Below are 16332 nucleotides of genomic sequence, written 5' to 3'. Positions count from 1 at the left end.
CTAAGTCTATACTGCATACTACACCATTAAAAAATTGGATATAGATTTAACTACTCTAAAATCAAAATCAATACGAGACTCATTGGCGATGCACCTATGACTTTGGGAGAGGAATAAACTTAGTGAAGTGCGGACGGTTTCAATTAGAATATTAGATCATAGGAATTACCAACGAAAACAAAGAAATCGACGAACTTGCCTAGATGCTGCCTCACCTTTAATTAATTGGCATTGACATGAAGCCTTAAACATAAATATAACAAGAGGTCGATTCACAGAAAGCCTGTATTAGTTATCTAATTTCAACAATTAATATGCTCTCAATGACAGATATTGAAGCAGCTTCCCTGTCCTCCTCTTCTTCCAACCATCCATGGAAATACCATGTCTTTCTGAGTTTTAGAGGGGAGGATACCCGCAATAATTTCACCGGCCATTTGTACCGTGCTTTGCGTCAGAAGGGAATCAACACCTTCATGGATGATCAGCTCAAACGAGGAGAAGAAATATCAGCAACGTTTCTCCAAGCAATCGAAGAGTCAAAGATTTCAATCATTGTGTTCTCTAAAGACTATGCATCCTCGAAGTGGTGCTTGGATGAGCTTGTCAATAATGGCGGAGGTAGGATTTCAGAATGGGGTGGGCTAAAAAAATTTTAATAAAAGTTTACTAATTCTTGTAATTTTTTTTTTTTTTAAAGTTTTACAAACCACATCTTAACACATATCAAACAATCAAATAGTTAACTAATTAAAAGAAATTAACGTTATAACATTTGATAGAAGTTCGAAAATAAAGTCTAAGACAAAAAGAACATATCTACTCAAATTGCATTCTACACTCTTGAATAGAAGCAAAATCTTTAATTATTGATAAAAAAAAAAAAGCAAATCTATAATCCCAAACCTTAATTGAAAAAGAAAAATACAATCTAAGAAAATGATAAAGAATCTAATAATAATGACCCCAGTCAAACGTTGATCACTTGGTCAATAAATAAATAAATAAATAAATATATATATATATATATATATATATATATATATATATATATATATACCTAGGTTGAATCTTTTAGGGTTTTCGGAGAAAGCAAGCAAGAGACTTTGATTCAAAGCCTTTGAAGATGCCGTTGGGGTTAATTATATATGTATATATACCTAACATACCAACACCGCAACACATCTACGCCTTTCAAACAAAGTCAGAAAGCTAATATTATAGTATATTGATAAAGTAGCAATAGGCCAATAGTGCGATGGGACTCATGAATTTGATTAACTGATTAAGAAATTGTGAACTAAAAACAAAAAACATATGAATTAAAAAAAGAAGATGTGCAAAAGATCATATAACCAAGAGGAATACAGGATGAGCTTCTACCTGAAGAGTGAAGAGGTCAAGAGGGAGAACGTTGGTCGACAGATTGGACAGAATACCACAAGTTTTTCGTCTGAAGTCTGGGAGACTGGGACTTATTGATTTTGGAGAACCAGTGAGAGAAAAAAGAGAAAAAAAAATTGACCTAATTACTTAAATAAAAAAGATCTTTTTATGGGACTATTTCTTTTAAAGCAGAATAAAAAATAAAATCAAATCAAATACTTCAAGAAAAGAAATAATATATATGTGACTAAAAAAGAAAAAAGAAAATATATGTACCAAGTTTAATAATATATGGGCTAAGTATAAAAATTTGGGGTGGACTAGTTTTTAATATTTAATTTGTTAAACTAAAATTAAGCTTTTAAGTAATGTTTTTTCAAAATTTGGGGTGCGCTGTAGCCCACCCGAGCCCGTGTGTAGCTACGCCTTTGCTTGTCAAGATCCTCGAGTGCAAGAAATCAAATCAACAAGAGGTTCGACCAGTTTTCTACAAAGTCGATCCCTCGGATGTACGAAATCACAGAGGTAGCTTTAGGGAGGCACTTGCTAATCATGAATGCAAATTCAAGGATAACATGGAGAAGGTCCAGATATGGAAGGTAGCTCTTAAAGAAGCTGCAAATTTGTCAGGGTGGCCTCTTTTAAATGAGTATATTTCTAACCCTACTATATTAATGCTTTAAGTTATAGCCTTATAGGATGGTGTCATTGACACACTCATTTTCTCTGTTCACACACCCCTTCCACTTTTTTATTAGGGTTCTTGACCCAAAGCACCAAAATAGACTAAAATTATCTCACTTACCCTAGCAACAAATTTTTATTCCCACCTACACAATTTAACAAGAAATGACCATTTTACCCTTAACCTGATTAAGAAATTGCAACATGCCACTCTCTATCTCTCTCCTCCCTCCAGATCCGCTCTTTCTCTCTCACAGATCTCAGATCTCCGATCTCTCATATCTCTCTCTCTCTCTCAGATCTCCGATATCTGGCACAGTGATGGCATCCACGCCTGAAGATGACGACGCCCTCCCTTGACCTCACCGCCCGCTCTCTCTGGCCACCAATTCGACTTACCTCGACGGTGCCATCTCCCTTCTCTCTCTCTCTCTCCTCCGAGCTATATCTCTCTCTCCTCCGCGACGACAATTTGGGCTTTGCGGTTTTGAGTTCGTTTCTAGTACCACAGCATCGCCTCAAAGCCATTAACGGCCACCTCATCTCCAACACCGAGTCCCGCTCCATTCTCCGGACAAATGCCACTGCTGGCGAGTTTGTTTCCAGTCCTCTCTCTCTCCGACGAGATTCCGAGGAGCATCGCCATTTGGCTCGTACAATCAGTTTTCTGGTCAGGTTCGGCGAGCTTTGGCGCTGGACCACGACCTCTTGGAACTCATCCCCAAGGTGCACCAATGGGAACGTCTGCACTCTGGTACCAGTGAAGACATGGGTGCCCAAATCAGTTTAGTTTTTTTTTTGAATGTCTATTGAGGGTCAATAGACATCTATTGGAGGGCAATAGACGTTTTGAATTGATGTAATCTACTCATTTTAAAGTTTTGGATGTCTACTGGGGGCAATAAACGTCTATTAGAGGGAAATAGAAGTTTTGAATTTATATAATTTCTTCGTTTTTTTTTTTCTTTAATCAAAGTTTTATTTGTGTAATTTTAGGAAGATTAGTTCCTATTTCGACTACCGAAAATTCTGTTGGGGGGCAATACATGGCTGATAAACGTCTATTAGGGACAATAGACATCTATTGGGGGGCATGATAGGAGCATTTTAATGCGACGTTTTAACTGCATTTCCCTACATTTTCTGCGCCATTTCCTTGAAAAATCCCTGTTTGGGAAAGTTTCCATTCTTTGATTGGGAAAGTTCCTTATTGTAGAAAGTTTCCATTTTTGTAGTTTTCATTTCTCATTTCTGGCAAGTTTCCATTTTCAGTTTAGGAAAGTTTCTATTTTTCATTTTTAGTAAGTTTCCATTTTTCATTTTTAGAAACTTTCCATTTCTTAAATTTTAGAAAGTTTCTATTTTTCAAATTAGGAAAGTTTCATAATAGTTTCTATTTTCAGGACCTCCGAGCTAAAAAGTGGAAATGAATTCACGAATGGAAAGAGGAGCTTGCAAACATCAAGACGAGCGAATATGAGAAGAAAAGGGCCACACAATTGAGCAGAAATGAAGAAATAAGCTTTCCTAGTCCAACCAGGAAACCCTGCGAAATGGAGGAAGGCTTCCCAAGCAAGTTTCCAACGCAACCATGAAAAAGAAATGGAAAAATAATGTGTTTTGACGTTGGAGGGAGACAAGGCTTGAAGATGAAGCAACGAGGCCCAAGAACTCTATGGATTTTCGGCAAAATGGATCAAGGCCCATCAAAGCCCATGACATTAGGGTTTGTGACGCAAAACCCTAACCCTAAGGATGTTTTGCCGTGAAAACCAAAGGGAGGAGAGAAAAGTGGCGTGAAATATCAAGAAGAAATAAAAGATTACGCAAGAGATTTTCTAGGGTGAAGTTTATGGAAAGAAAAAGTGTGGACATCAAGAAAAGCACCAAATGGCGTCTAAATTCATTCCTAGAAACCCTAAGTATATTTTGGCCGAAAATACAAGAAGAAAATCAGAAAATATTCAAGGTATTTCGGCAAGAATATATTAGGGAATCTTCTTGGAGTTTTGTGATTGGTTGGATGACACACTAGGGCTTATTTGACAATTTATCATTGGTGGAAGCTATGTGGAGTTATTAAATTAATTCCATGGAAAATAAACAGAAAATCACGGCTTGGAGACCAAGTATTTCCATTCCCTATATATACTCTACACCCCAAGACATCAACAACCCCCCATAATTCAGAAAATCAGTTTATACGCGAAAGCTCTCTCCATCCTCTAGTGCATTCAACGTTTCAAGCAAGGAAGAAGAAGAAGAAGAACCAAGCCGTGAGCATCATCATCCATTCTCCACCTTGAAGCTTGCTTTCGAGATTCAAGACTCCATATGTTTTATCCTTCATCCCCATCTCCATCTCACGGTGTAATTCAACCTCTTTCTTTGTAACCTTGTTTGATTTCGTTGGAATTGTTCTAGTTGACATTGATGTTTGAACAAAGTTTTAATTCTGAAATTTTATGATTGAATGAAGATTTCGATTCTTATGATTGTGATTCTATAGTTGCTTTTGTGAGTTTGTTCGATTGAATTTGCTTTACAGAAAACTTTTATATGTTTATGTTCTTTGGTGGCCAACTTAGGATATATGCATGTAATTGGTGCTAGATTTAAGAACATGATTCAACTTTTTGTGTTATGAACTTAAATCGTAAGTAGTAAAGGTTTTGGACAAGAATCGAATTCAATTGAAGAGGATTGCAAATAGATGAACTTTTTCATACTAGGTTGTGCACTTGAGTTGATAGCCTTTCTATGTGTTTCATGCGTTGAATGTGTATGATTGACTAGCTTTCTAGGGCTTGATTACATGTTTGATAGGATTAGTCTTTGTGCTTTCACTTAGATTAATTAGCATTGAAAAGTAAAATATGGGAAATCGTTTGCTTTCTAACGTTTCACATGATCAACTCCTTTCTCATGACTTGGAAGAACAATGTAGGGCTGAGTCGAGGTCACTTATAAACTTGGTTTTAATCTTTGTTTCTTACATTTCATTCTTGTATTTGTGTTTTTGTTTATACTTAGTTTTATTCTTTCTTTTAATTTTCGAAAAACCAAAAACCTAAAACCCCATAAATTCGTGAATAGTGTTTATGTGTAAATATTATACTTTGTTTTTATTTTAATTGTTTAAATTGTCTTACATTGACAGGTGTACCCTCAATCCCCGGAATAGAACGATCCCTACCCCCGGAATAGAACGATCCCTACTTGCTTATACTACTAATGATATTTCTAGGGTTAAGTTATATGCTTGCTTTGAGCGTATCAGGGCAATAGATGTCTATTAGGGGTAATAAACCTTTCCGGCGACCGCCGAAATCTTGAGAAAGTTGGCAGGATTCCGGTGATCGGTGACCGGATTTCTGCGATCAGTGACATGATTCCGGCGGTCGGTGACCAGGCTCCGGCGAAGTCCCCTATGGTTTCTCTCTCTTCCATTTTCTCTCTCTCTCTCTAAGTAACAAAAGTGAGAGTAAAATGGTATTAAAAAAAAATAAAAACAAAAAAAAAATCTTAATGGGGTATTAGGGAAGACCTCCTTAGAGTGTTTTGGGTAAGAGAGAATTAAAAAAACTTAATGGGGTAAGTGGGAAAAAAATCTCTAGAAATGGGGTAAATTGACAAAATCCCTTTTTATTACTTTAGTTCAATTTTTTTTACAAATTATCCTAATCCCTTGCAACTATGTTGCTTTTTTGGATTAATTTCAGTTTACCCCCCTGAGGTTTAGGGGTGTCATCATTTCACCCCCTGTACTTTCAATTTTGAATTTTTACCCCCTAAACTTTCCAATTTCAATCAACCGTGTCCAATTTCTATTATTCCGTCCAAATTGGACATTAAGTTTGACTTTTGAGGGCTAAAATGGTCATTTCAACATAAAAAATTTAAAAAAAATTTAAAATTTAAAAAAATTTATTTTTTTTTCTGTTTTTTTTTTTTTTTTTTTTTTTCTGTTTCTTCATTTTTTTTAATTTTTAATTAATTTATTTATTTTGTCTTCAACCTATACACCACAAGTTATAATAGGTTTATAAAAACAAAAAAATACTCTACGTGGTTGAATCCCGCTCGCTAGTCTATGATATTTGTGATATATCTCTGATAAAGTGAAGAAATATTTGTAAAAAATAATTTTACACTTTATATGTAAATAAATATCTGTATATTCTCAATAAAGTGAAGAAATATCTGTGTAAAATCATTTTTGGTCTATGATATTTGTGATATATCTCCAATAAATTGAAGAATTTTATGATATATCCCCAATAAAGTGATGAAATATCTGTAAAAAATGATTTTACACTTTATCTATAAATATCTGTATATCCCCAATAAAGTGAAGAAATATCTGTGTAAAATCATTTTTGGTCTATGATATTTGTGATATATCTCCAATAAATTGAAGAATTTTATGATATATCCCCAATAAAGTGAAGAAATATCTGTGTAAAATCATTTTTTACAGATATTTATTTACAGATAAAGTGTAAAATTATTTTTTACAGATATTTCATATATATATTCACTTTATGGGGGGATATATCCTAAATTCTTCACTTTATCGGAGATATGTCACAAATATCGTAGACCAGCGAGCAGCTTTCAACTACCTAGAGTATTTTTTGTTTTCATAAACCTATTATAACTTGTGGTGCATAGGTTGAAGACAAAAAAAAAAAAAACGAAGAAACAGAAAAAAAAAAAAAAAAAAGAAAAAAAAAAGCGAAGAAACCGAAAAAAAAAACTAAAAATCAGAAAAAAAGAAATTTTTTAATTTTTTTATGTTGAAATGACCATTTTAGCCCTCAAAAGTCAAACTTAACGTCCAATTTGGACGGAATAGTAGAAATTGGACACGGCTGATTGAAATTGAAAAGTTTAGGGGGTAAAAATTCAAAATTGAAAGTACAGGGGGTGAAATGATGATACTCCCAAACCTCAAGGAGGTAAACTGAAATTAATCCTTCTTTTTTCTATCTGATAAGTCAATCATCCCATTCTGTGAGCTTTGTCTTCAAAACTCTTTTTCCTTCTTTTCTTTTCCATTAAAAACTTCTCTAGCATACTCATTCCATCTCTTTAAAATTACTGCTAACTGAAATTATTTAGTGTACTTGTTGAATATAATTTTAATACAAATGTTTAGATTTCCTTCAGTTTGGTAGTTTTATGGGTCTGGTCGTTTTGGGTTTTAACTTAGAATTGATATTGCTCCTTGAATAATTTCATCATATTTATATCTGTATGTGTTTCATTAGTAAGAAATTAGGTATTTCTTTGCTTCTAGCTCTAAATGGGTCTCTGTATTTTGAAGGATAACCTTTTGGTTGGATGGTGAATATTTTTTTACAAGTTTTTCATAGAAAAAGAAAGTGGAAAAAAGAGTTTTGGAAACAGAGCTCACAAAAAGAAGGTGGACAAATAAGACTAGGGATGATTGACTTGCCAAATAGAAAAAAGAAAAAAAATAGAATTGCAGAGAGTAATTAGGATAATTTGTAAAAAAAAATAAAATAGAGAGATGTGTGAATAGAAAAAAGGGTGTGTCAATAACACCACCCAAGTTATATAATGATAATGTTTCTTTATAAAAAAAAAAAAAAATCATCTGTACTAAAAAAAAAGGAGTAATTAATAGAGAAAAACCCTAAGTGCGAAAACCTACTCGTCCGGCTGCGTCGCCATGCCTGCGATGGCTTTTGGTCTCGCCGGCGTGCATCGAGTGCGGTCGAACGGGATGTTGGTGTCGGTGATCGGAGATTAAGGTTGGGAGGGTGTTGTTAGCCTCGCTCTCTGCCGACGGAGGTATATGCACAGGTAGGGATTTTGAGATGGTTGGTGGTGATCGGTGGTGTGGTTGACGTGCGACCCCAATCGGGATCGGTGGTTGGTGGTTAGATCCATCCGGATCTCGTCGTCAATCCGGTGGAGATTGGGTGGGTTTTGGTGTCGGATCGAGCAGCAGGCGGTGACGGGAATTCCAGATCTGGGTTTGTGCTCCAGGCTGGGCTCTCGAGGTTTGAAGTGGTGGTGGTGCAGGTCGTGATCTGCTGGTGCTTTGCCTGCGCTTGCGTCTGTACGATCGAGGGCGGGGTTCGGCAACAACGACGGCGCGGCGACTTTGGGGGTGCGGTAGTGGTGGCGGGGACTTCTGTGCAACTGGCGTTTTGGGCTGGGTTCAAGGTTTCAAACCTTCTGGCCTTCCTTCGATGGTGGGCCTATTATGGGCCTGATGGTACTTGGGCTGGGGGTTTTACCCTTGGTCTATTATGGTTTGTTTTTTATGTTAAAGTTTGTAGTTATTATTTTTTTCATGTTTACTTGTTAATAAGTTACTACCATTGTTTGGTAGAACGAGGTGGGCTTGGTCCTGGTTTTTGCACCTTGTGTGCCTGGTCTGCTCTAAGTAGGCGGCGAGTTCCTTGCACTGGCAAATGGTCGCAACCTCTTAGTGGCAGTAACATGTCTGCTCTAGGTAGGCGGCGAGTTCCTTGCTTGGTCAAATGATCGCTGCCTCTTAGTGGCAGGGTGAAACTTAGTGTCACTGGATGTATTTTTCAGTGTCAACATGATGGGAAAGCTGTGAGTATGGAAATTATGCTATGCTTGCAGATCGAGTTATCTTTCCGTTATGTCACCGCTGTAAAACAAATAGAGTCGCCTGTAGAGCGCTCTTTGCTAGTTGGTGCGTATTTGAATACAATTGTTTAATAGAGAGTCATGATATTATTTCAGGATGTTCTCTAGGTGCCTATTGTAATCAGGGGTTTAGGCTCAATGTCCCCCCTTGTATTCGACAGTTTCATTAATCAAGGTTTGAGGGCAGCCGCACCAGCCCTTTATTCAAAATAAAAAATATAAAAAATCATAAAGTAATAATTATCATTTGGTCTTATTACAATCAAATTTTTCATTTAAGAGAGATGAATAGTCTCATTTGTCAGTTTGTTACAAGGTTGGAAAGTTTTACGGTACATTAATGTACCAATATATCAAATAAACTTTAATTTGATTTGTATTTGAAATAAATGTAGAGTAATTTACCAATGCATGCGCATAGAGAGTCTATCTCTAAATTGAACTAGCTTATTTGATGTAGTAATACATTGATATATCATAGCCTAACCCTTATTACAAACCTTACAAACGACAAAATAAAATGAGTGGGGCTCACGAACCCACTAATGCCTCGTTTTCTACAACGAAGTTTTGGCCCATTTGGTTAGTGAAGGAGGTAACATACAGCATGTAAATTGTAACTTTCGGTACTCAAGTACCAAGCTATGAAGTTGTCAAAAAAACCGTACCAAGCTATGAGGTGCCGACCAAAAAAAAAAATGAGCTAGCTAGTTCTTGACTTCATGGTCTTATTCTAGGAAATCACTGTTATAATGAGGTATCCTATTTAGCTCGTTTGCAATGATGATGAAGGTAGTTGACATGTATTGCTCATGATATTCATGTTTACATGCATCCAATCATAGAATTTTTTCACATCATACAGTAGTGGTGACCTAACCTCTTCTTTGGTTTCACCGCACCCTTGAAAATGCTTATGAAGTAAACCAAGTGTCATCCTCTCATCCTAATTTACTTTCCAGAAGATATTTAATTTTTTTTTTCGTAAATGTGTTTTTTTCTTTCTTTTTTTCTTCCTTTGACACATGAGAATGCCAATTTGATCAAATGTTTTCTCTGCTTTGAACCGTCAGGCACTCTGAATCTAAATGTATTGATGACATCGTGGAAGAGATCTCAAAGCAAGTTATAAGGCATACATTTTTGAATGTGGCAAAGTACCCGGTTGGGATAAAGCCTCGTGTGCAAGATATAAATAAGTTGTTGGGTGTTCGGGGAAGAGATGTTTGTATGGTAGGGATATGGGGAACTGGTGGAATAGGTAAGACAACGATTGCCAAAGCTGTCTATAATTCAATTGCCCACAAATTTGAAGGTACGTGTTTTCTGGAAAGTGTTAGAGAAAATTCAATGTGCTGTGGAGGCTTGGTCAAACAACAAGAGACCCTTCTTTTTGAGATTTTAGGGAGAAAAAAAATGAAGGTGACCAATGCTGCTATATATAGGAATCACTACCATAAAGGAAAGGTTGCGCTATAAAAGTGTTCTTCTAGTTCTTGATGATGTGAATAACCTGAATCAGTTGAACAACTTAGCTGGGGGACTTGATTGGTTTGGTAAGGGTAGTATAATTATCATAACCACAAGGGATAAAAGATTGCTGGTTGCTCATGACATTGACTTAATGTACAATGTCAAAGAATTAGATTTTCATGAAGCTGTTGAGCTCTTCAGTTGGAATGCCTTAAAAAAAAAGAACCTTCAGAGGATTATGTAGAACTCACAGAACGTGCAATAGGCTATGCTCAAGGCCTTCCACTAGCTTTGAGAGTTTTAGGTTCCTATTTACATGGTGGAAATCTGAATACATGGAAAGCTACATGCATTAGATGGTTTCAAAAGCCCTGAAATTCAACAAATTCTCAAAGTTAGTTATGATGGATTGGTCGATTCTGCAAAGGAAGTGTTCCTAGATATTGCATGTTTCTTTAACGGTAGAAAGAAGAAACACGTGATAAAAATGCTGGAAGGTTGTGGCCTCAACCCTAACAATGGTATTAATGTGCTCACTGAAATGGCCCTTATCAGTATTGGTGAACACGATTATATCCGTATGCATGACTTGCTAGAAGAAATGGGTAAAGACATAGTTCATCAAGAGTCGCCCAATGACCCTGGGAAACGTAGCAGATTGTGGTTTCATGATGATCTTTATAATGTTCTGACAGAAAATACAGTAAGTGCATATTCTAATTTATTTCATGCAAAACTAAATTTTTTAATGTTTGAGATCATTAATAAAAACAGAATATGCTTGCGTTTCATATGATAGAGAGTTTGATTAGTTACCACTTAATACTATTGCCTTTTCATGCTAGGGAACTGCTAAGATCACAGGCATCAAGGTGGAGCTGCCAGAAGATTCAAATATGATATTCTTAAGGAGTACCACTTTCTTGAAGATGCGAAGTCTTAGATTATTTATACACCAAGCTGGATGCTTTTCTGGAGTCCTTGATTATCTGCCCAATAGTTTGAGGGTTGTTGATTGGCCTAACTGTCCCTTCCAATCTTTACCATCCAATTTTAATCCAAGGAAACTTGCTGTACTCGAGATGCCTAGCAGTCGCATCACAGGATTTGGGGACGGATTCAAGGTAGATATGTTAGACAATTTTCATTCTGTTAATTGCTAAAGATTTTTTTCCCACTACTCTATTTGCTGAAAGCTTTTGATTGATCCGCTCCAATTCTTTTCTGTTTTGTGACTTTTATCTCACAGAATCTGACATATCTGACATCCATCAATTTAAGCCGTTGTAAAAGAAGTCTCAGACTTATCAGCAATCCCAAACTTAAAGACGCTGAATCTTAATGACTGTACAAGTTTATATAAAGTGCATCTCTCTGTCGGACTTCTTGATAAACTTACGGAATTTAGTCTTTCTTTTTGCTCTAGCCTTACAATTTTTCCGACAAGAGTTAGCTGGAAATTCCTGAGGCAGCTTCAGCTTAACTGCTGCAAAAGCCTTGAGAATTTTGTTGAAATTGTAGACAAAATGGATTGTATTCGGGAATTGAATCTCGGTATGACTAGCATAAAACAGCTGCCTTCATGGATTGGACATCTCAGTTCCCTAATAAAATTGAACGTGTCCTCTACTGCCATTGAGGAATTGCCTTCATCCATTGGATATCTCACTTCCCTAAGATTATTGGATGTGTCCAATACTGCCATTGAGGAATTGCCTTCATCCATTGGATATCTCACTTCCCTAAGGGCATTGGTTGCGTCTGGTACTCCCATTGAAATATTGCCTTCATCCATTGGATATCTCTCTGGGCTTGTAAGCCTAAATCTTTCTAGTTGTGAGAACCTTACAAATGTGCCGCACGGTATTTACGGGTTGCAACATCTATCGTTTCTTTATCTCTCTCAGTGCCCAAAACTGGTTACATTTCCAAATAGGGCGAGGTATGAAGTTTTATCTAGTGCAGAATCACTTCCTTTGGTGCTTCCAACTAGCTCAAACATTTCACATGATGATTGTGGTTTATTACTGTTTCCGAAGCTAAAAGTTCTGCAATTTAAAGAATGCAATTTAGCATCAGTCTCTGATTTCCTGGCTAGTCTTGATTGCTTGTCCACCTTAGAGACACTGGATCTATCAGGAAGCAATCTTGTTAGTCTTCCTGTATGTATTAGCAAAGTTTTCCGGTTGCGTCATCTTATGTTGCATGGTTGCAAGATTCTTCGAGATATCTTAGAACTTCCACAATCCATAGAATTGATAGACGTGGGCGATTGCATATCACTTGAAAAGTTTCCAATATTGTCAAAGATACTGGAAATCAATGACACTCAACACCTTAGAAACATGGATTTGTCTAATTGCCATAGGTTACTGGTTGATAATATGGGCTTTGACGTCGCGTCAAACATGGAAGATTCATCAGTACAGAATCAGATCGTGTCAAAGATAGCAAATGCATTAAAACTGAATCATCAGGTCTTCTTCTAACCTTTTCTCTCTTTTTCTATATTTATATGCAAGTAATCCTTGGACCTTGGTACCACAGTTAATTTCGCAAATTATTCGTGAATTAATGAATTTTTAAAGGGTGCTTCTATTCATACATCCACAATTGTTATGTAGACCTCTCTTAATTTTTGTAAAATTTATATTCCTATTATGACCCTATAGAGAATTGAAAGGGCAAAATTAGAAATTTGGTTATAAAATTTTGAGCAAGAGATCCACATACCAAATGTGGAGGTATGAATAGAACCACTTTTTTTTTTTTTAAATTCAGCTTTTTTTTTTATTCCAAAAAGTTCGTAATTTTTAAGTTGGCCGGATTATTTCTAAAGTTTTTAATTAAAAAAGACCAGATTATAAAAAAGAGCTTTTTACCAATAACTACAAAATGACACTATTAATTACCAATAGCAAAGTCTAAAACTAATATCCCATGCGGCCAACAATTGCAACACCCTGTTAGCCCATCCTAAAGAAAAACACTCAAATATTACAAAAATTACCAAACATGCCACTCTCCCAAAATCAGAACCGATCCAAAATCCAGATCCCAAAATCAAAACCGTCCCAAAATCTAGATCCCCCCTAAATTGATCTAGGGCTCAGGCGAAGCTAGGTGACGAAGCAGCCCGCCAAGCTCCGACGAAGCAGCTGACCAAGTGAGCGGCGAAGCAGCTAGCCAAGCTAGGCGACGAAGCTCCAGCGAAGCTAGGAGACGAAGCAGCCGGCCAAGTGAGCGGCGAAGCAGCCAACGAAGCTAGGCGACGAAGCAACCGACCAAGTGAGCGGCGAAGCGAGGCTGTGAAAAAACCGAAAGCCGCTTCTTCTATCAGCAAAAGCCCAAAGCTTTCAAATCTCAGGGGCCACTGAACCCAACCACTCTAGTTGGTACGTTTGCTCATCAATTCCTCAAATCTTTGAATTTTCTTGCTTTCTCAGAATTGATTTGCTCTAGTGATTTGTGTATTGGTACGATTCGCTTGTAGATCTCGGTTTGTTTTTGCTTGATTTGTTGGAAATTTTGTGGATTTAGCTGCTGGTTTAGTGGGTTTGGTTTTGAATCTGATTCTGGTAAGCAGAATTTTTGTGGGATTGGAAAAGTTAGAGACTTTTTGAGTAAGCAGATTAGCGTGTATTGTATTTGTGGGCTCATACTGATAGTGGAAATAAGCATGAGATTTTAAGGGGGTTTGGATTTAGGTGAAAAGATGATTCTTTGCTCATGAGTTTAGGTTTTTTTTTTTTTTTTTTTTGGGGTTAAATTTAGGTGAAAAGATGATTCTTTACTGAATTGCTTGATTGAGAGTGCAAGTGACATCTCTTGTTATTTGTGATTGTCGTCTGCTCAAATTTAGATCGCAATTGGAAGTAGAGATTGGAGGGAAAGAGTGATGACAGGTGCGATATGATAGAGGTTTAGCTGAGAAATTTTGGTTGAGAAATTCTGAGGGTCAGTACCTTCAACCTCATGTTGTCACAGGTTTTGGCATGGGTAAGCTATAACGGATTGTGTGTTCAGTAGTTATAGTATGATTATTAGTTTTGTATTGAGGGTCAGTAGCTTTAGTTTTGTGTTTATGTTAGTTTCTGATGGGATTGTTGGTATTGTGTAATGCTTTAGTTTTGTGTTTTGTCATCCCTTATGTTCTGTGTTGCCGGTTGACTTGCAGGATGGAGCTAATGAAAGCAATGTTGATGTGAGCAAATGCAAGAAGGCCATAATATACTACTGGGGGTCAGTATACTACTGGGGATCAATACACTACTGATAGGGCTAGTATACTACTGAGGGTCAGTACTCTTGAAAATTCTGCTGGAGAAACTTCTTCACCATGAGAAGATGTGAAATTCAAAGCAACTTGTATGTGAAAGCAGCAAAACCAGAGATAAATGATATAGTGTTCAAGTTTCATATTGTAATATGTATAAATAGTTTTTGGAATTATTATTCAAATGTATTGTTTCTAGAAATATTATTTTTTCATAATGCTACTGACATTCAGCAGTGTTCAAGTTTCATATTGTAATATGTATAAATAGTTTTTGGAATTATTATTCAAATGTAGTGTTTCTAGAAATATTATTTTTTCATAATGCTACTGACATTCAGCAGTGTTGATTCACATTATCAAACCCATAAGGGCAGATTCGTAATTTACTTGTCAATAGAAATAATTCAAAAATGAAAGAAATCTGACAGCAATGTATAATACCTTGCGCATGGGAATTTATAAAAACAGGCCTGCTCATGGTAATTTATGAAAAAAAAGTGTAGGTAGTGGTAATTTGCTATATAAAAAATAGAACATAAGAAAATTATTATTTTTTTATTTTAAAAAAGTCAAGTTAAATATTAGTTTTCAATTTTAAGCTTCATCTCCCGAATTATTCATGTACGTATTTTTGACGCTTAGTATTTGTCATTCCAGTCCCAAATATTACTATGTGGTACCATAGATGACAAATAACATGACTCTATATATCTACATACAGGTTGATAAGAGATCTGAGTTTGTGGCTATACTCCCAGGAAGTGAAGTTCCAGAGTGGTTACATTGTCGTAAGGTCGAAGTGTGTATGCTTATAGGTGATGAGGACGACGATGAGGATGGTATATGTGAACTTTTGATTGAAATCCCTCGGACTTTGAGATGGAAGAAGACGGGGCTGCTACTTTGTGCTGTTTTTGAAGCTACGGAATCTTATTCTCTTCCCTTTGGTTTTTGTTTCAGCATTACAATCGATGGAGTAGACATGTATGACTATGATGATGATTCCCGTTATATCGGCTATGGTGCAGACTCATGGGACTGTTACTTTAAAGCAACAGTAACAGAGACATCAAGCTCATCATGTGTGGCTGAAATATATTCCATTGAGGGTTGACATCAAGCAAGAGGTGGATAGAAAGAGTGATCCACGGAAGCCTTATTTGTGTCGAATTATCTTTTCCTCTTTTCAGTACCATGACCATTGTCACGAAGCCTATGGTCACGGTAATCCTTTTAGAAGCTGTGGAGTCCACCTGGCTCATGTGCCTTATGATGATAACGACGAGGACAACGACGACAGTGATGAAGATGATGTGAGCAGTGAAGAATGGGTCGAGAGTGATGAAGATGATGTGAGCAGTGAAGACTCGGCAGAAAAGAGAGATAGGAAGAGCAATGTTGGTATTTCTGAGTTGGGCTTAAATTGTGATTTTGACAAAGCAGAAGCTGCAACTGTATCAACCGCGTTAGTACTAGCAGGAGGCATCAGTACAAAGCGAGGCGTTGAGCACTGTGATTATGATGGGGAACCTGGTCCAACAAAAAGATTAAAACAAATCACCCATGGAGCCAAACCAAATACCAGTGGAAGTGCTTTAGATTAATGATGGATAAGTTGATTTTTCAGGTACTAATTCACCAATTTCTTGTGATAAACTCTTGCCCATTAATAAAAATATTTGTTAGTTTTGCTACTAGTTAATTAATATCGTTTGTTGTTTCTTGCATTTTCAAACAACCGTTCATCTGCCGAAGTTTTGAAGGATGCCCTTGATGTATGAGCTGGCAGATCAGGCACTAGTGCTGCTTACAGGGTTCTGAACCAGCTACTAGGGTGCGGTGACATCTCAAGGGAG

General features: G+C 36.7%; 1 pseudogene; it reads left to right on the top strand.

Annotated features, from left to right (window-relative positions):
- Positions 1–323: 323 nt before the first annotated feature.
- On the top strand, positions 324–16080 carry LOC112199243 (annotated as a pseudogene).
- Positions 16081–16332: the final 252 nt, after the last annotated feature.

Source organism: Rosa chinensis, chromosome 4 (genome assembly GCF_002994745.2).
Source record: "Rosa chinensis cultivar Old Blush chromosome 4, RchiOBHm-V2, whole genome shotgun sequence".
Lineage (NCBI taxonomy): Eukaryota > Viridiplantae > Streptophyta > Magnoliopsida > Rosales > Rosaceae > Rosa > Rosa chinensis.
Note: the sequence above shows the minus strand (reverse complement) of the source record. Positions and strands in the feature narration are given on the sequence as shown.